This window comes from Tasmannia lanceolata, unplaced genomic scaffold, assembly GCF_043159265.1.
Source record: "Tasmannia lanceolata isolate RefF3 unplaced genomic scaffold, GAP_Taslan_0.1 ptg000003l, whole genome shotgun sequence".
In the NCBI taxonomy this organism is placed as follows: Eukaryota; Viridiplantae; Streptophyta; class Magnoliopsida; order Canellales; family Winteraceae; genus Tasmannia; species Tasmannia lanceolata.
In genome coordinates this window covers 31,935,095-31,952,981 of record NW_027518680.1, presented here as the reverse complement: position 1 = coordinate 31,952,981, position 17,887 = coordinate 31,935,095, and the positions used below count along the sequence as shown (strand labels likewise).

Genomic DNA, 17,887 nt, shown 5'->3' with positions numbered 1-17,887 from the left:
GAATTCCGTTTATCGAATCAAACGACACTATCACCCCGCCATAATAAAGACCGGACGTCTTCGAATTCACCATCCGGAAGAAAATAAAAAGATACGAACCGAAACCAAGGAGGCGACGCACTAAACGTGCGTTTCAGTTCGCATCGATATTCCAAAACCGAAAGATTGTTCGAAAAAAGTGGTAGATAGCCGAAAAAAGTGACAGGGGTGCAACACGAGGACTTCCCAGGAGGTCACCCATCCTAGTACTACTCTCGCCCAAGCACGCTTAACTTCGGATTTCTGATTGGATCCAGTGCATTTGTGCTGGTATGATCGCACCCAGCATGCCTCTCCATTGTCAAAGTAATAAAGAGTTTCCACTCGCATTGTCGTACGAAGTCCGTTTAAATGAAAGTGCGAAAAAATCCTGCTAGATGACACCGGATGGACGATCCGAGCATGTCGGGAAGCCTGATAAACGCCAGGGCTGTCATCGCGCGATGAATCTTCCCGAGTACCCCCGAATCAATATAAGAATCGCCACGATCTGACGGGCGGATCAAAAGTTATCGTCGGAACGATATTTGTGCACCAAGGGTAGCTCACGGCCAGTAAACACCTTCCGACCGGATTCATGACTCGCATCCACTAGTACACTCATCCGCTATAGCCTGTACGTCACTGAATCTAAACAAACCCCCGCTATAATTTGACCGCAAATGAAATGTCAGAACGAATTCCGTTTATCGAATCAAACGACACTATCACCCCGCCATAATAAAGACCGAACGTATTTGAATTCACCATCCGAAAGAAAATAAAAAGATCCGAACCGAAACGTAGGAGGCGACGCACTAAACGTGCGTTTCAGTTCGCATCGATGTTCCAGAACCGAAAGATTGTTCGAAAAAAGTGGTAGATAGCCGAAAAAAGTGACAGGGGTGCAACACGAGGACTTCCCAGGAGGTCACCCATCCTAGTACTACTCTCGCCCAAGCACGCTTAACTTCGGAGTTCTGATGGGATCCAGTGCATTTGTGCTGGTATGATCGCACCCAGCATGCCTCTCCATTGTCAAAGTAATAAAGAGTTTCCACTCGCATTGTCGTACGAAGTCCGTTTAAATGAAAGTGCGAAAAAATCCTGCTAGATGACACCGGATGGACGATCCGAGCATGTCGGAAAGCCGGATGACCGCCACGGCTGTCATCGCGCGATTAATCTTCCCGAGTACCCTCGAATCAATATAAGAATCGCCACGATCTGACGGGCGGATCAAAAGTTATCGTCGGAACGATATTTGTGCACCAAGGGTAGCTCACGGCCAGTAAACACCTTCCGACCGGATTCATGAGTTTCATCCACTAGTACACTCATCCGCTATAGCTTGTACGTCACTGAATCTAAACAAACCCCCGCTATAATTTGACCGCAAATGAAATGTCAGAACGAATTCCGTTTATCGAATCGAACGACACTATCACCCCGCCATAATAAAGACCGGACGTATTTGAATTCACTATCCGGCAGAAAATAAAAAGATCCCAACCGAAACGTAGGAGGCGTCGCACTAAACGTGCGTTTCAGTTCGCATCGATGTTCCAGAACCGAAAGATTTTTCGAAAAAAGTGGTAGATAGCCGAAAAAAGTGACAGGGGTGCAACACGAGGACTTGCCAGGAGGTCACCCATCCTAGTACTACTCTCGCCCAAGCACGCTTAACTTCGGAGTTCTGATGGGATCCAGTGCATTTGTGCTGGTATGATCGCACCCAGCATGCCTCTCCATTGTCAAAGTAATAAAGAGTTTCCACTCGCATTGTCGTACGAAGTCCGTTTAAATGAAAGTGCGAAAAAATCCTGCTAGATAACATCGGATGGACGATCCGAGCATGTCGGGAAGCCGGATGACCGCCAGGGCTGTCATCGCGCGATGAATCTTCCCGATTACCCCCGAATCAATATAAGAATCGCCACGATCTGACGGGCGGATCAAAAGTTATCGTCGGAACGATATTTGTGCACCAAGGGTAGCTCACGGCCAGTAAACACCTTCCGACCGGATTCATGACTCGCATCCACTAGTACACTCATCCGCTATAGCCTGTACGCCACTGAATCTAAACAAACCCCCGCTATAATTTGACCGCAAATGAAATGTCAGAACGAATTCCGTTTATCGAATCAAACGACACTATCACCTCGCCATAATAAAGACCGGACGTCTTCGAATTCACCATCCGGAAGAAAATAAAAAGATCCGAACCAAAACCTAGGAGGCGACGCACTAAACGTGCGTTTCAGTTCGCTTCAATATTCCACAACCGAAAGATTGTTCGAAAAAAGTGGTAGAGAGCCGAAAAAAGTGACAGGGGTGCAACACGAGGACTTCCCAGGAGGTCACCCATCCTAGTACTACTCTCGCCCAAGCACGCTTAACTTCGGAGTTCTGATGGGATCCAATGCATTTTTGGTGGTATGATCTCACCCAGCATGCCTCCCCAATGTCAAAGTAATAAAGAGTTTCGACTCGCATTGTCGTACGAAGTCCGTTTAAATGAAAGTGCGAAAAAATCCTGCTAGATGCCATCGGATGGACGATCCGAGCATGTCGGGAAGCCGGATGACCGCCAGGGCTGTCATCGCGCGATGAATCTTCCCGATTACCCTCGAATCAATATAAGAATCGCCACGATCTGACGGGCGGATCAAAAGTTATCGTCGGAACGATATTTGTGCACCAAGGGTAGCTCACGGCCAGTAAACACCTTCCGACCGGATTCATGACTCGCATCCACTAGTACACTCATCCGCTATAGCCTGTACGTCACTGAATCTAAACAAACCCCCGCTATAATTTGACCGCAAATGAAATGTCAGAACGAATTCCGTTTATCGAATCAAACGACACTATCACCCCGCCGTAATAAAGACCGGAGGTATTTGAATTCACCATCCGGAAGAAAATAAAAAGATCCGAACCGAAACGTAGGAGGCGTCGCAATAAACGTGCGTTTCAGTTCGCATCGATGTTCCAGAACCGAAAGATTGTTCGAAAAAAGTGGTAGATAGCCGAAAAAAGTGACAGGGGTGCAACACGAGGACTTCCCAGGAGGTCACCCATCCTAGTACTACTCTCGCCCAAGCACGCTTAACTTCGGAGTTCTGATGGGATCCAGTGCATTTGTGCTGGTATGATCGGACCCAGCATGCCTCTCCATTGTCAAAGTAATAAAGAGTTTCCACTCGCTTTGTCGTACGAAGTCCGTTTAAATGAAAGTGCGAAAAAATCCTGCTAGATGACATCGGATGGACGATCCGAGCATGTCGGGAAGCCGGATGACCGCCAAGGCTGTCATCGCGCGATGAATCTTCCCGATTACCCCCGAATCAATATAAGAATCGCCACGATCTGACGGGCGGATTAAAAGTTATCGTCGGAACGATATTTGTGCACCAAGGGTAGCTCAAGGCCAGTAAACACCTTCCGACCGGATTCATGACTCGCATCCACTAGTACACTCATCCGCTATAGCCTGTACGTCACTGAATCTAAACAAACCCCCGCTATAATTTGACCGCAAATGAAATGTCAGAACGAATTCCGTTTATCGAATCAAACGACACTATCACCCCGCCATAATAAAGACCGGACGTCTTCGAATTCACCATCCGGAAGAAAATAAAAAGATACGAACCGAAACCAAGGAGGCGACGCACTAAACGTGCGTTTCAGTTCGCATCGATATTCCAGAACCGAAAGATTGTTCGAAAAAAGTGGTAGATAGCCGAAAAAAGTGACAGGGGTGCAACACGAGGACTTCCCAGGAGGTCACCCATCCTAGTACTACTCTCGCCCAAGCACGCTTAACTTCGGATTTCTGATGGGATCCAGTGCATTTGTGCTGGTATGATCGCACCCAGCATGCCTCTCCATTGTCAAAGTAATAAAGAGTTTCCACTCGCATTGTCGTACGAAGTCCGTTTAAATGAAAGTGCGAAAAAATCCTGCTAGATGACACCGGATGGACGATCCGAGCATGTCGGGAAGCCGGATAACCGCCAGGGCTGTCATCGCGCGATGAATCTTCCCGAGTACCCCCGAATCAATATAAGAATCGCTACGATCTGACGGGCGGATCAAAAGTTATCGTCGGAACGATATTTGTGCACCAAGGGTAGCTCACGGCCAGTAAACACCTTCCGACCGGATTCATGACTCGCATCCACTAGTACACTCATCCGCTATAGCCTGTACGTCACTGAATCTAAACAAACGCCCGCTATAATTTGACCGCAAATGAAATGTCAGAACGAATTCCGTTTATCGAATCAAACGACACTATCACCCCGCCATAATAAAGACCGAACGTATTTGAATTCACCATCCGAAAGAAAATAAAAAGATCCGAACCGAAACGTAGGAGGCGACGCACTAAACGTGCGTTTCAGTTCGCATCGATGTTCCAGAACCGAAAGATTGTTCGAAAAAAGTGGTAGATAGCCGAAAAAAGTGACAGGGGTGCAACACGAGGACTTCCCAGGAGGTCACCCATCCTAGTACTACTCTCGCCCAAGCACGCTTAACTTCGGAGTTCTGATGGGATCCAGTGCATTTGTGCTGGTATGATCGCACCCAGCATGCCTCTCTATTGTCAAAGTAATAAAGAGTTTCCACTCGCATTGTCGTACGAAGTCCGTTTAAATGAAAGTGCGAAAAAATCCTGCTAGATGACACCGGATGGACGATCCGAGCATGTCGGAAAGCCGGATGACCGCCATGGCTGTCATCGCGCGATTAATCTTCCCGAGTACCCCCGAATCAATATAAGAATCGCCACGATCTGACGGGCGGATCAAAAGTTATCGTCGGAACGATATTTGTGCACCAAGGGTAGCTCACGGCCAGTAAACACCTTCCGACCGGATTCATGACTTTCATCCACTAGTACACTCATCCGCTATAGCTTGTACGTCACTGAATCTAAACAAACCCCCGCTATAATTTGACCGCAAATAAAATGTCAGAACGAATTCCGTTTATCGAATCAAACGACACTATCACCCCGCCATAATAAAGACCGGACGTATTTGAATTCACTATCCGGCAGAAAATAAAAAGATCCCAACCGAAACGTAGGAGGCGTCGCACTAAACGTGCGTTTCAGTTCGCATCGATGTTCCAGAACCGAAAGATTGTTCGAAAAAAGTGGTAGATAGCCGAAAAAAGTGACAGGGGTGCAACACGAGGACTTGCCAGGAGGTCACCCATCCTAGTACTACTCTCGCCCAAGCACGCTTAACTTCGGAGTTCTGATGGGATCCAGTGCATTTGTGCTGGTATGATCGCACCCAGCATGCCTCTCCATTGTCAAAGTAATAAAGAGTTTCCACTCGCATTGTCGTACGAAGTCCGTTTAAATGAAAGTGCGAAAAAATCCTGCTAGATGACACCGGATGGACGATCCGAGCATGTCGGAAAGCCGGATGACCGCCATGGCTGTCATCGCGCGATTAATCTTCCCGAGTACCCCCGAATCAATATAAGAATCGCCACGATCTGACGGGCGGATCAAAAGTTATCGTCGGAACGATATTTGTGCACCAAGGGTAGCTCACGGCCAGTAAACACCTTCCGACCGGATTCATGACTTTCATCCACTAGTACACTCATCCGCTATAGCTTGTACGTCACTGAATCTAAACAAACCCCCGCTATAATTTGACCGCAAATGAAATGTCAGAACGAATTCCGTTTATCGAATCAAACGACACTATCACCCCGCCATAATAAAGACCGGACGTATTTGAATTCACTATCCGGCAGAAAATAAAAAGATCCCAACCGAAACGTAGGAGGCGTCGCACTAAACGTGCGTTTCAATTCGCATCGATGTTCCAGAACCGAAAGATTTTTCGAAAAAAGTGGTAGATAGCCGAAAAAAGTGACAGGGGTGCAACACGAGGACTTGCCAGGAGGTCACCCATCCTAGTACTACTCTCGCCCAAGCACGCTTAACTTCGGAGTTCTGATGGGATCCAGTGCATTTGTGCTGGTATGATCGCACCCAGCATGCCTCTCCATTGTCAAAGTAATAAAGAGTTTCCACTCGCATTGTCGTACGAAGTCCGTTTAAATGAAAGTGCGAAAAAATCCTGCTAGATAACATCGGATGGACGATCCGAGCATGTCGGGAAGCCGGATGACCGCCAGGGCTGTCATCGCGCGATGAATCTTCCCGATTACCCCCGAATCAATATAAGAATCGCCACGATCTGACGGGCGGATCAAAAGTTATCGTCGGAACGATATTTGTGCACCAAGGGTAGCTCACGGCCAGTAAACACCTTCCGACCGGATTCATGACTCGCATCCACTAGTACACTCATCCGCTATAGCCTGTACGCCACTGAATCTAAACAAACCCCCGCTATAATTTGACCGCAAATGAAATGTCAGAACGAATTCCGTTTATCGAATCAAACGACACTATCACCTCGCCATAATAAAGACCGGACGTCTTCGAATTCACCATCCGGAAGAAAATAAAAAGATCCGAACCAAAACCTAGGAGGCGACGCACTAAACGTGCGTTTCAGTTCGCTTCAATATTCCACAACCGAAAGATTGTTCGAAAAAAGTGGTAGATAGCCGAAAAAAGTGACAGGGGTGCAACACGAGGACTTCCCAGGAGGTCACCCATCCTAGTACTACTCTCGCCCAAGCACGCTTAACTTCGGAGTTCTGATGGGATCCAATGCATTTTTGGTGGTATGATCTCACCCAGCATGCCTCCCCATTGTCAAAGTAATAAAGAGTTTCGACTCGCATTGTCGTACGAAGTCCGTTTAAATGAAAGTGCGAAAAAATCCTGCTAGATGCCATCGGATGGACGATCCGAGCATGTCGGGAAGCCGGATGACCGCCAAGGCTGTCATCGCGCGATGAATCTTCCCGATTACCCCCGAATCAATATAAGAATCGCCACGATCTGACGGGCGGATCAAAAGTTATCGTCGGAACGATATTTGTGCACCAAGGGTAGCTCACGGCCAGTAAACACCTTCCGACCGGATTCATGACTCGCATCCACTAGTACACTCATCCGCTATAGCCTGTACGTCACTGAATCTAAACAAACCCCCGCTATAATTTGACCGCAAATGAAATGTCAGAACGAATTCTGTTTATCGAATCAAACGACACTATCACCCCGCCGTAATAAAGACCGGAGGTATTTGAATTCACCATCCGGAAGAAAATAAAAAGATCCGAACCGAAACGTAGGAGGCGTCGCAATAAACGTGCGTTTCAGTTCGCATCGATGTTCCAGAACCGAAAGATTGTTCGAAAAAAGTGGTAGATAGCCGAAAAAAGTGACAGGGGTGCAACACGAGGACTTCCCAGGAGGTCACCCATCCTAGTACTACTCTCGCCCGAGCACGCTTAACTTCGGAGTTCTGATGGGATCCAGTGCATTTGTGCTGGTATGATCGGACCCAGCATGCCTCTCCATTGTCAAAGTAATAAAGAGTTTCCACTCGCTTTGTCGTACGAAGTCCGTTTAAATGAAAGTGCGAAAAAATCCTGCTAGATGACATCGGATGGACGATCCGAGCATGTCGGGAAGCCGGATGACCGCCAAGGCTGTCATCGCGCGATGAATCTTCCCGATTACCCCCGAATCAATATAAGAATCGCCACGATCTGACGGGCGGATCAAAAGTTATCGTCGGAACGATATTTGTGCACCAAGGGTAGCTCACGGCCAGTAAACACCTTCCGACCGGATTCATGACTCGCATCCACTAGTACACTCATCCGCTATAGCCTGTACGTCACTGAATCTAAACAAACCCCCGCTATAATTTGACCGCAAATGAAATGTCAGAACGAATTCCGTTTATCGAATCAAACGACACTATCACCCCGCCATAATAAAGACCGGACGTCTTCGAATTCACCATCCGGAAGAAAATAAAAAGATACGAACCGAAACCAAGGAGGCGACGCACTAAACGTGCGTTTCAGTTCGCATCGATATTCCAGAACCGAAAGATTGTTCGAAAAAAGTGGTAGATAGCCGAAAAAAGTGACAGGGGTGCAACACGAGGACTTCCCAGGAGGTCACCCATCCTAGTACTACTCTCGCCCAAGCACGCTTAACTTCGGATTTCTGATGGGATCCAGTGCATTTGTGCTGGTATGATCGCACCCAGCATGCCTCTCCATTGTCAAAGTAATAAAGAGTTTCCACTCACATTGTCGTACGAAGTCCGTTTAAATGAAAGTGCGAAAAAATCCTGCTAGATGACACCGGATGGACGATCCGAGCATGTCGGGAAGCCGGATAACCGCCAGGGCTGTCATCGCGCGATGAATCTTCCCGAGTACCCCCGAATCAATATAAGAATCGCTACGATCTGACGGGCGGATCAAAAGTTATCGTCGGAACGATATTTGTGCACCAAGGGTAGCTCACGGCCAGTAAACACCTTCCGACCGGATTCATGACTCGCATCCACTAGTACACTCATCCGCTATAGCCTGTACGTCACTGAATCTAAACAAACGCCCGCTATAATTTGACCGCAAATGAAATGTCAGAACGAATTCCGTTTATCGAATCAAACGACACTATCACCCCGCCATAATAAAGACCGAACGTATTTGAATTCACCATCCGAAAGAAAATAAAAAGATCCGAACCGAAACGTAGGAGGCGACGCACTAAACGTGCGTTTCAGTTCGCATCGATGTTCCAGAACCGAAAGATTGTTCGAAAAAAGTGGTAGATAGCCGAAAAAAGTGACAGGGGTGCAACACGAGGACTTCCCAGGAGGTCACCCATCCTAGTACTACTCTCGCCCAAGCACGCTTAACTTCGGAGTTCTGATGGGATCCAGTGCATTTGTGCTGGTATGATCGCACCCAGCATGCCTCTCCATTGTCAAAGTAATAAAGAGTTTCCACTCGCATTGTCGTACGAAGTCCGTTTAAATGAAAGTGCGAAAAAATCCTGCTAGATGACACCGGATGGACGATCCGAGCATGTCGGAAAGCCGGATGACCGCCATGGCTGTCATCGCGCGATTAATCTTCCCGAGTACCCCCGAATCAATATAAGAATCGCCACGATCTGACGGGCGGATCAAAAGTTATCGTCGGAACGATATTTGTGCACCAAGGGTAGCTCACGGCCAGTAAACACCTTCCGACCGGATTCATGACTTTCATCCACTAGTAAACTCATCCGCTATAGCTTGTACGTCACTGAATCTAAACAAACCCCCGCTATAATTTGACCGCAAATGAAATGTCAGAACGAATTCCGTTTATCGAATCAAACGACACTATCACCCCGCCATAATAAAGACCGGACGTATTTGAATTCACTATCCGGCAGAAAATAAAAAGATCCCAACCGAAACGTAGGAGGCGTCGCACTAAACGTGCGTTTCAGTTCGCATCGATGTTCCAGAACCGAAAGATTGTTCGAAAAAAGTGGTAGATAGCCGAAAAAAGTGACAGGGGTGCAACACGAGGACTTCCCAGGAGGTCACCCATCCTAGTACTACTCTCGCCCAAGCACGCTTAACTTCGGAGTTCTGATGGGATCCAGTGCATTTGTGCTGGTATGATCGCACCCAGCATGCCTCTCCATTGTCAAAGTAATAAAGAGTTTCCACTCGCATTGTCGTACGAAGTCCGTTTAAATGAAAGTGCGAAAAAATCCTGCTAGATGACACCGGATGGACGATCCGAGCATGTCGGGAAGCCGGATGACCGCCAGAGCTGTCATTGCGCGATGAATCTTCCTGATTACCCCCGAATCAATATAAGAATCGCCACGATCTGACGGGCGGATCAAAAGTTATCGTCGGAACGATATTTGTGCACCAAGGGTAGCTCACGGCCAGTAAACACCTTCCGACCGGATTCATGACTCGCATCCACTAGTACACTCATCCGCTATAGCCTGTACGTCACTGAATCTAAACAAACCCCCGCTATAATTTGACCGCAAATGAAATGTCAGAACGAATTCCGTTTATCGAATCAAACGACACTATCACCCCGCCATAATAAAGACCGGACGTCTTCGAATTCACCATCCGGAAGAAAATAAAAAGATCCGAACCGAAACCTAGGAGGCGACGCACTAAACGTGCGTTTCAGTTCGCATCGATATTTCAGAACCGAAAGATTTTTCGAAAAAAGTGGTAGATAGCCGAAAAAAGTGACAGGGGTGCAACACGAGGACTTCCCAGTAGGTCACCCATCCTAGTACTACTCTCGCCCAAGCACGCTTAACTTCGGAGTTCTGATGGGATCCAGTGCATTTGTGCTGGTATGATCGCACCCAGCATGCCTCTCCATTGTCAAAGTAATAAAGAGTTTCCACTCGCATTGTCGTACGAAGTCCGTTTAAATGAAAGTGCGAAAAAATCCTGCTAGATGACACCGGATGGACGATCCGAGCATGTCGGGAAGCCGGATGACCGCCAGAGCTGTCATTGCGCGATGGATCTTCCTGATTACCCCCGAATCAATATAAGAATCGCCACGATCTGACGGGCGGATCAAAAGTTATCGTCGGAACGATATTTGTGCACCAAGGGTAGCTCACGGCCAGTAAACACCTTCCGACCGGATTCATGACTCGCATCCACTAGTACACTCATCCGCTATAGCCTGTACGCCACTGAATCTAAACAAACCCCCGCTATAATTTGACCGCAAATGAAATGTCAGAACGAATTCCGTTTATCGAATCAAACGACACTATCACCTCGCCATAATAAAGACCGGACGTCTTCGAATTCACCATCCGGAAGAAAATAAAAAGATCCGAACCAAAACCTAGGAGGCGACGCACTAAACGTGCGTTTCAGTTCGCTTCAATATTCCACAACCGAAAGATTGTTCGAAAAAAGTGGTAGATAGCCGAAAAAAGTGACAGGGGTGCAACACGAGGACTTCCCAGGAGGTCACCCATCCTAGTACTACTCTCGCCCAAGCACGCTTAACTTCGGAGTTCTGATGGGATCCAATGCATTTTTGGTGGTATGATCTCACCCAGCATGCCTCTCCATTGTCAAAGTAATAAAGAGTTTCGACTCGCATTGTCGTACGAAGTCCGTTTAAATGAAAGTGCGAAAAAATCCTGCTAGATGCCATCGGATGGACGATCCGAGCATGTCGGGAAGCCGGATGACCGCCAGGGCTGTCATCGCGCGATGAATCTTCCCGATTACCCCCGAATCAATATAAGAATCGCCACGATCTGACGGGCGGATCAAAAGTTATCGTCGGAACGATATTTGTGCACCAAGGGTAGCTCACGGCCAGTAAACACCTTCCGACCGGATTCATGACTTTCATCCACTAGTACACTCATCCGCTATAGCTTGTACGCCACTGAATCTAAACAAACCCCCGCTATAATTTGACCGCAAATGAAATGTCAGAACGAATTCCGTTTATCGAATCAAACGACACTATCACCCCGCCATAATAAAGACCGGACGTATTTGAATTCACTATCCGGCAGAAAATAAAAAGATCCCAACCGAAACGTAGGAGGCGTCGCACTAAACGTGCGTTTCAGTTCGCATCGATGTTCCAGAACCGAAAGATTGTTCGAAAAAAGTGGTAGATAGCCGAAAAAAGTGACAGGGGTGCAACACGAGGACTTCCCAGGAGGTCACCCATCCTAGTACTACTCTCGCCCAAGCACGCTTAACTTCGGAGTTATGATGGGATCCAGTGCATTTGTGCTGGTATGATCGCACCCAGCATGCCTCTCCATTGTCAAAGTAATAAAGAGTTTCCACTCGCATTGTCGTACGAAGTCCGTTTAAATGAAAGTGCGAAAAAATCCTGCTAGATGACACCGGATGGACGATCCGAGCATGTCGGGAAGCCGGATGACCGCCAGAGCTGTCATTGCGCGATGAATCTTCCTGATTACCCCCGAATCAATATAAGAATCGCCACGATCTGACGGGCGGATCAAAAGTTATCGTCGGAACGATATTTGTGCACCAAGGGTAGCTCACGGCCAGTAAACACCTTCCGACCGGATTCATGACTCGCATCCACTAGTACACTCATCCGCTATAGCCTGTACGTCACTGAATCTAAACAAACCCCCGCTATAATTTGACCGCAAATGAAATGTCAGAACGAATTCCGTTTATCGAATCAAACGACACTATCACCCCGCCATAATAAAGACCGGACGTCTTCGAATTCACCATCCGGAAGAAAATAAAAAGATCCGAACCGAAACCTAGGAGGCGACGCACTAAACGTGCGTTTCAGTTCGCATCGATATTTCAGAACCGAAAGATTTTTCGAAAAAAGTGGTAGATAGCCGAAAAAAGTGACAGGGGTGCAACACGAGGACTTCCCAGTAGGTCACCCATCCTAGTACTACTCTCGCCCAAGCACGCTTAACTTCGGAGTTCTGATGGGATCCAGTGCATTTGTGCTGGTATGATCGCACCCAGCATGCCTCTCCATTGTCAAAGTAATAAAGAGTTTCCACTCGCATTGTCGTACGAAGTCCGTTTAAATGAAAGTGCGAAAAAATCCTGCTAGATGACACCGGATGGACGATCCGAGCATGTCGGGAAGCCGGATGACCGCCAGAGCTGTCATTGCGCTATGAATCTTCCTGATTACCCCCGAATCAATATAAGAATCGCCACGATCTGACGGGCGGATCAAAAGTTATCGTCGGAACGATATTTGTGCACCAAGGGTAGCTCACGGCCAGTAAACACCTTCCGACCGGATTCATGACTCGCATCCACTAGTACACTCATCCGCTATAGCCTGTACGCCACTGAATCTAAACAAACCCCCGCTATAATTTGACCGCAAATGAAATGTCAGAACGAATTCCGTTTATCGAATCAAACGACACTATCACCTCGCCATAATAAAGACCGGACGTCTTCGAATTCACCATCCGGAAGAAAATAAAAAGATCCGAACCAAAACCTAGGAGGCGACGCACTAAACGTGCGTTTCAGTTCGCTTCAATATTCCACAACCGAAAGATTGTTCGAAAAAAGTGGTAGATAGCCGAAAAAACTGACAGGGGTGCAACACGAGGACTTCCCAGGAGGTCACCCATCCTAGTACTACTCTCGCCCAAGCACGCTTAACTTCGGAGTTCTGATGGGATCCAATGCATTTTTGGTGGTATGATCTCACCCAGCATGCCTCTCCATTGTCAAAGTAATAAAGAGTTTCGACTCGCATTGTCGTACGAAGTCCGTTTAAATGAAAGTGCGAAAAAATCCTGCTAGATGCCATCGGATGGACGATCCGAGCATGTCGGGAAGCCGGATGACCGCCAGGGCTGTCATCGCGCGATGAATCTTCCCGATTACCCCCGAATCAATATAAGAATCGCCACGATCTGACGGGCGGATCAAAAGTTATCGTCGGAACGATATTTGTGCACCAAGGGTAGCTCACGGCCAGTAAACACCTTCCGACCGGATTCATGACTCGCATCCACTAGTACACTCATCCGCTATAGCCTGTACGTCACTGAATCTAAACAAACCCCCGCTATAATTTGACCGCAAATGAAATGTCAGAACGAATTCCGTTTATCGAATCAAACGACACTATCACCCCGCCGTAATAAAGACCGGAGGTATTTGAATTCACCATCCGGAAGAAAATAAAAAGATCCGAACCGAAACGTAGGAGGCGTCGCAATAAACGTGCGTTTCAGTTCGCATCGATGTTCCAGAACCGAAAGATTGTTCGAAAAAAGTGGTAGATAGCCGAAAAAAGTGACAGGGGTGCAACACGAGGACTTCCCAGGAGGTCACCCATCCTAGTACTACTCTCGCCCAAGCACGCTTAACTTCGGAGTTCTGATGGGATCCAGTGCATTTGTGCTGGTATGATCGCACCCAGCATGCCTCTCCATTGTCAAAGTAATAAAGAGTTTCCACTCGCATTGTCGTACGAAGTCCGTTTAAATGAAAGTGCGAAAAAATCCTGCTAGATGACACCGGATGGACGATCCGAGCATGTCGGGAAGCCGGATGACCGCCAGAGCTGTCATTGCGCAATGAGTCTTCCTGATTACCCCCGAATCAATATAAGAATCGCCACGATCTGACGGGCGGATCAAAAGTTATCGTCGGAACGATATTTGTGCACCAAGGGTAGCTCACGGCCAGTAAACACCTTCCGACCGGATTCATGACTCGCATCCACTAGTACACTCATCCGCTATAGCCTGTACGTCACTGAATCTAAACAAACCCCCGCTATAATTTGACCGCAAATGAAATGTCAGAACGAATTCCGTTTATCGAATCAAACGACACTATCACCCCGCCATAATAAAGACCGGACGTCTTCGAATTCACCATCCGGAAGAAAATAAAAAGATCCGAACCAAAACCTAGGAGGCGACGCACTAAACGTGCGTTTCAGTTCGCTTCAATATTCCACAACCGAAAGATTGTTCGAAAAAAGTGGTAGATAGCCGAAAAAACTGACAGGGGTGCAACACGAGGACTTCCCAGGAGGTCACCCATCCTAGTACTACTCTCGCCCAAGCACGCTTAACTTCGGAGTTCTGATGGGATCCAATGCATTTTTGGTGGTATGATCTCACCCAGCATGCCTCTCCATTGTCAAAGTAATAAAGAGTTTCGACTCGCATTGTCGTACGAAGTCCGTTTAAATGAAAGTGCGAAAAAATCCTGCTAGATGCCATCGGATGGACGATCCGAGCATGTCGGGAAGCCGGATGACCGCCATGGCTGTCATCGCGCGATTAATCTTCCCGAGTACCCCCGAATCAATATAAGAATCGCCACGATCTGACGGGCGGATCAAAAGTTATCGTCGGAACGATATTTGTGCACCAAGGGTAGCTCACGGCTAGTAAACACCTTCCGACCGGATTCATGACTCGCATCCACTAGTACACTCATCCGCTATAGCCTGTACGTCACTGAATCTAAACAAACCCCCGCTATAATTTGACCGCAAATGAAATGTCAGAACGAATTCCGTTTATCGAATCAAACGACACTATCACCCCGCCATAATAAAGACCGAACGTATTTGAATTCACCATCCGAAAGAAAATAAAAAGATCCGAACCGAAACGTAGGAGGCGACGCACTAAACGTGCGTTTCAGTTCGCATCGATGTTCCAGAACCGAAAGATTGTTCGAAAAAAGTGGTAGATAGCCGAAAAAAGTGACAGGGGTGCAACACGAGGACTTCCCAGGAGCTCACCCATCCTAGTACTACTCTCGCCCAAGCACGCTTAACTTCGGAGTTCTGATGGGATCCAGTGCATTTGTGCTGGTATGATCGCACCCAGCATGCCTCTCTATTGTCAAAGTAATAAAGAGTTTCCACTCGCATTGTCGTACGAAGTCCGTTTAAATGAAAGTGCGAAAAAATCCTGCTAGATGACACCGGATGGACGATCCGAGCATGTCGGAAAGCCGGATGACCGCCATGGCTGTCATCGCGCGATTAATCTTCCCGAGTACCCCCGAATCAATATAAGAATCGCCACGATCTGACGGGCGGATCAAAAGTTATCGTCGGAACGATATTTGTGCACCAAGGGTAGCTCACGGCCAGTAAACACCTTCCGACCGGATTCATGACTTTCATCCACTAGTACACTCATCCGCTATAGCTTGTACGTCACTGAATCTAAACAAACCCCCGCTATAATTTGACCGCAAATGAAATGTCAGAACGAATTCCGTTTATCGAATCAAACGACACTATCACCCCGCCATAATAAAGACCGGACGTATTTGAATTCACTATCCGGCAGAAAATAAAAAGATCCCAACCGAAACGTAGGAGGCGTCGCACTAAACGTGCGTTTCAGTTCGCATCGATGTTCCAGAACCGAAAGATTGTTCGAAAAAAGTGGTAGATAGCCGAAAAAAGTGACAGGGGTGCAACACGAGGACTTGCCAGGAGGTCACCCATCCTAGTACTACTCTCGCCCAAGCACGCTTAACTTCGGAGTTCTGATGGGATCCAGTGCATTTGTGCTGGTATGATCGCACCCAGCATGCCTCTCCATTGTCAAAGTAATAAAGAGTTTCCACTCGCATTGTCGTACGAAGTCCGTTTAAATGAAAGTGCGAAAAAATCCTGCTAGATGACACCGGATGGACGATCCGAGCATGTCGGAAAGCCGGATGACCGCCATGGCTGTCATCGCGCGATTAATCTTCCCGAGTACCCCCGAATCAATATAAGAATCGCCACGATCTGACGGGCGGATCAAAAGTTATCGTCGGAACGATATTTGTGCACCAAGGGTAGCTCACGGCCAGTAAACACCTTCCGACCGGATTCATGACTTTCATCCACTAGTAAACTCATCCGCTATAGCTTGTACGTCACTGAATCTAAACAAACCCCCGCTATAATTTGACCGCAAATGAAATGTCAGAACGAATTCCGTTTATCGAATCAAACGACACTATCACCCCGCCATAATAAAGACCGGACGTATTTCAATTCACTATCCGGCAGAAAATAAAACGATCCCAACCGAAACGTAGGAGGCGTCGCACTAAACGTGCGTTTCAGTTCGCATCGATGTTCCAGAACCGAAAGATTTTTCGAAAAAAGTGGTAGATAGCCGAAAAAAGTGACAGGGGTGCAACACGAGGACTTGCCAGGAGGTCACCCATCCTAGTACTACTCTCGCCCAAGCACGCTTAACTTCGGAGTTCTGATGGGATCCAGTGCATTTGTGCTGGTATGATCGCACCCAGCATGCCTCTCCATTGTCAAAGTAATAAAGAGTTTCCACTCGCATTGTCGTATGAAGTCCGTTTAAATGAAAGTGCGAAAAAATCCTGCTAGATAACATCGGATGGACGATCCGAGCATGTCGGGAGGCCGGATGACCGCCAGGGCTGTCATCGCGCGATGAATCTTCCCGATTACCCCCGAATCAATATAAGAATCGCCACGATCTGACGGGCGGATCAAAAGTTATCGTCGGAACGATATTTGTGCACCAAGGGTAGCTCACGGCCAGTAAACACCTTCCGACCGGATTCATGACTCGCATCCACTAGTACACTCATCCGCTATAGCCTGTACGCCACTGAATCTAAACAAACCCCCGCTATAATTTGACCGCAAATGAAATGTCAGAACGAATTCCGTTTATCGAATCAAACGACACTATCACCTCGCCATAATAAAGACCGGACGTCTTCGAATTCACCATCCGGAAGAAAATAAAAAGATCCGAACCAAAACCTAGGAGGCGACGCACTAAACGTGCGTTTCAGTTCGCTTCAATATTCCACAACCGAAAGATTGTTCGAAAAAAGTGGTAGATAGCCGAAAAAAGTGACAGGGGTGCAACACGAGGACTTCCCAGGAGGTCACCCATCCTAGTACTACTCTCGCCCAAGCACGCTTAACTTCGGAGTTCTGATGGGATCCAATGCATTTTTGGTGGTATGATCTCACCCAGCATGCCTCCCCATTGTCAAAGTAATAAAGAGTTTCGACTCGCATTGTCGTACGAAGTCCGTTTAAATGAAAGTGCGAAAAAATCCTGCTAGATGCCATCGGATGGACGATCCGAGCATGTCGGGAAGCCGGATGACCGCCAGGGCTGTCATCGCGCGATGAATCTTCCCGATTACCCCCGAATCAATATAAGAATCGCCACGATCTGACGGGCGGATCAAAAGTTATCGTCGGAACGATATTTGTGCACCAAGGGTAGCTCACGGCCAGTAAACACCTTCCGACCGGATTCATGACTCGCATCCACTAGTACACTCATCCGCTATAGCCTGTACGTCACTGAATCTAAACAAACCCCCGCTATAATTTGACCGCAAAT

General features: G+C 47.6%; 25 non-coding genes across 25 annotated transcripts; all 25 read right to left on the bottom strand.

Annotated features, from left to right (window-relative positions):
- Positions 1-204: 204 nt before the first annotated feature.
- Positions 205-323, bottom strand: LOC143874795 (5S ribosomal RNA). Its single transcript, XR_013249465.1, has one exon. It is a non-coding gene; the product is annotated as a 5S ribosomal RNA (ribosomal RNA).
- A 597-nt stretch (positions 324-920) lies between these two features.
- LOC143872761 (5S ribosomal RNA) lies at positions 921-1,039 on the bottom strand. Its single transcript, XR_013247494.1, has one exon. It is a non-coding gene; the product is annotated as a 5S ribosomal RNA (ribosomal RNA).
- A 597-nt stretch (positions 1,040-1,636) lies between these two features.
- On the bottom strand, positions 1,637-1,755 carry LOC143874416 (5S ribosomal RNA). Its single transcript, XR_013249096.1, has one exon. It is a non-coding gene; the product is annotated as a 5S ribosomal RNA (ribosomal RNA).
- Positions 1,756-2,352: 597 nt separating this feature from the next.
- On the bottom strand, positions 2,353-2,471 carry LOC143875251 (5S ribosomal RNA). The gene has a single exon (XR_013249909.1). It is a non-coding gene; the product is annotated as a 5S ribosomal RNA (ribosomal RNA).
- Positions 2,472-3,068: 597 nt separating this feature from the next.
- Positions 3,069-3,187, bottom strand: LOC143874161 (5S ribosomal RNA). Its single transcript, XR_013248850.1, has one exon. It is a non-coding gene; the product is annotated as a 5S ribosomal RNA (ribosomal RNA).
- Positions 3,188-3,784: 597 nt separating this feature from the next.
- On the bottom strand, positions 3,785-3,903 carry LOC143873909 (5S ribosomal RNA). Its single transcript, XR_013248604.1, has one exon. It is a non-coding gene; the product is annotated as a 5S ribosomal RNA (ribosomal RNA).
- Positions 3,904-4,500: 597 nt separating this feature from the next.
- LOC143872759 (5S ribosomal RNA) lies at positions 4,501-4,619 on the bottom strand. The gene has a single exon (XR_013247492.1). It is a non-coding gene; the product is annotated as a 5S ribosomal RNA (ribosomal RNA).
- Positions 4,620-5,216: 597 nt separating this feature from the next.
- Positions 5,217-5,335, bottom strand: LOC143874415 (5S ribosomal RNA). The gene has a single exon (XR_013249095.1). It is a non-coding gene; the product is annotated as a 5S ribosomal RNA (ribosomal RNA).
- A 597-nt stretch (positions 5,336-5,932) lies between these two features.
- LOC143874414 (5S ribosomal RNA) lies at positions 5,933-6,051 on the bottom strand. Its single transcript, XR_013249094.1, has one exon. It is a non-coding gene; the product is annotated as a 5S ribosomal RNA (ribosomal RNA).
- A 597-nt stretch (positions 6,052-6,648) lies between these two features.
- Positions 6,649-6,767, bottom strand: LOC143875250 (5S ribosomal RNA). The gene has a single exon (XR_013249907.1). It is a non-coding gene; the product is annotated as a 5S ribosomal RNA (ribosomal RNA).
- Positions 6,768-7,364: 597 nt separating this feature from the next.
- Positions 7,365-7,483, bottom strand: LOC143874483 (5S ribosomal RNA). Its single transcript, XR_013249162.1, has one exon. It is a non-coding gene; the product is annotated as a 5S ribosomal RNA (ribosomal RNA).
- A 597-nt stretch (positions 7,484-8,080) lies between these two features.
- LOC143873908 (5S ribosomal RNA) lies at positions 8,081-8,199 on the bottom strand. The gene has a single exon (XR_013248603.1). It is a non-coding gene; the product is annotated as a 5S ribosomal RNA (ribosomal RNA).
- A 597-nt stretch (positions 8,200-8,796) lies between these two features.
- On the bottom strand, positions 8,797-8,915 carry LOC143872758 (5S ribosomal RNA). The gene has a single exon (XR_013247491.1). It is a non-coding gene; the product is annotated as a 5S ribosomal RNA (ribosomal RNA).
- A 597-nt stretch (positions 8,916-9,512) lies between these two features.
- LOC143872757 (5S ribosomal RNA) lies at positions 9,513-9,631 on the bottom strand. Its single transcript, XR_013247490.1, has one exon. It is a non-coding gene; the product is annotated as a 5S ribosomal RNA (ribosomal RNA).
- Positions 9,632-10,228: 597 nt separating this feature from the next.
- LOC143873294 (5S ribosomal RNA) lies at positions 10,229-10,347 on the bottom strand. The gene has a single exon (XR_013248010.1). It is a non-coding gene; the product is annotated as a 5S ribosomal RNA (ribosomal RNA).
- Positions 10,348-10,944: 597 nt separating this feature from the next.
- LOC143875248 (5S ribosomal RNA) lies at positions 10,945-11,063 on the bottom strand. Its single transcript, XR_013249905.1, has one exon. It is a non-coding gene; the product is annotated as a 5S ribosomal RNA (ribosomal RNA).
- Positions 11,064-11,660: 597 nt separating this feature from the next.
- Positions 11,661-11,779, bottom strand: LOC143874601 (5S ribosomal RNA). Its single transcript, XR_013249276.1, has one exon. It is a non-coding gene; the product is annotated as a 5S ribosomal RNA (ribosomal RNA).
- A 597-nt stretch (positions 11,780-12,376) lies between these two features.
- Positions 12,377-12,495, bottom strand: LOC143873293 (5S ribosomal RNA). The gene has a single exon (XR_013248009.1). It is a non-coding gene; the product is annotated as a 5S ribosomal RNA (ribosomal RNA).
- Positions 12,496-13,092: 597 nt separating this feature from the next.
- LOC143875247 (5S ribosomal RNA) lies at positions 13,093-13,211 on the bottom strand. The gene has a single exon (XR_013249904.1). It is a non-coding gene; the product is annotated as a 5S ribosomal RNA (ribosomal RNA).
- Positions 13,212-13,808: 597 nt separating this feature from the next.
- LOC143872756 (5S ribosomal RNA) lies at positions 13,809-13,927 on the bottom strand. The gene has a single exon (XR_013247489.1). It is a non-coding gene; the product is annotated as a 5S ribosomal RNA (ribosomal RNA).
- A 597-nt stretch (positions 13,928-14,524) lies between these two features.
- On the bottom strand, positions 14,525-14,643 carry LOC143875246 (5S ribosomal RNA). The gene has a single exon (XR_013249903.1). It is a non-coding gene; the product is annotated as a 5S ribosomal RNA (ribosomal RNA).
- A 597-nt stretch (positions 14,644-15,240) lies between these two features.
- LOC143874320 (5S ribosomal RNA) lies at positions 15,241-15,359 on the bottom strand. Its single transcript, XR_013249004.1, has one exon. It is a non-coding gene; the product is annotated as a 5S ribosomal RNA (ribosomal RNA).
- Positions 15,360-15,956: 597 nt separating this feature from the next.
- Positions 15,957-16,075, bottom strand: LOC143874412 (5S ribosomal RNA). Its single transcript, XR_013249093.1, has one exon. It is a non-coding gene; the product is annotated as a 5S ribosomal RNA (ribosomal RNA).
- A 597-nt stretch (positions 16,076-16,672) lies between these two features.
- Positions 16,673-16,791, bottom strand: LOC143874411 (5S ribosomal RNA). The gene has a single exon (XR_013249092.1). It is a non-coding gene; the product is annotated as a 5S ribosomal RNA (ribosomal RNA).
- Positions 16,792-17,388: 597 nt separating this feature from the next.
- Positions 17,389-17,507, bottom strand: LOC143875245 (5S ribosomal RNA). Its single transcript, XR_013249901.1, has one exon. It is a non-coding gene; the product is annotated as a 5S ribosomal RNA (ribosomal RNA).
- Positions 17,508-17,887: the final 380 nt, after the last annotated feature.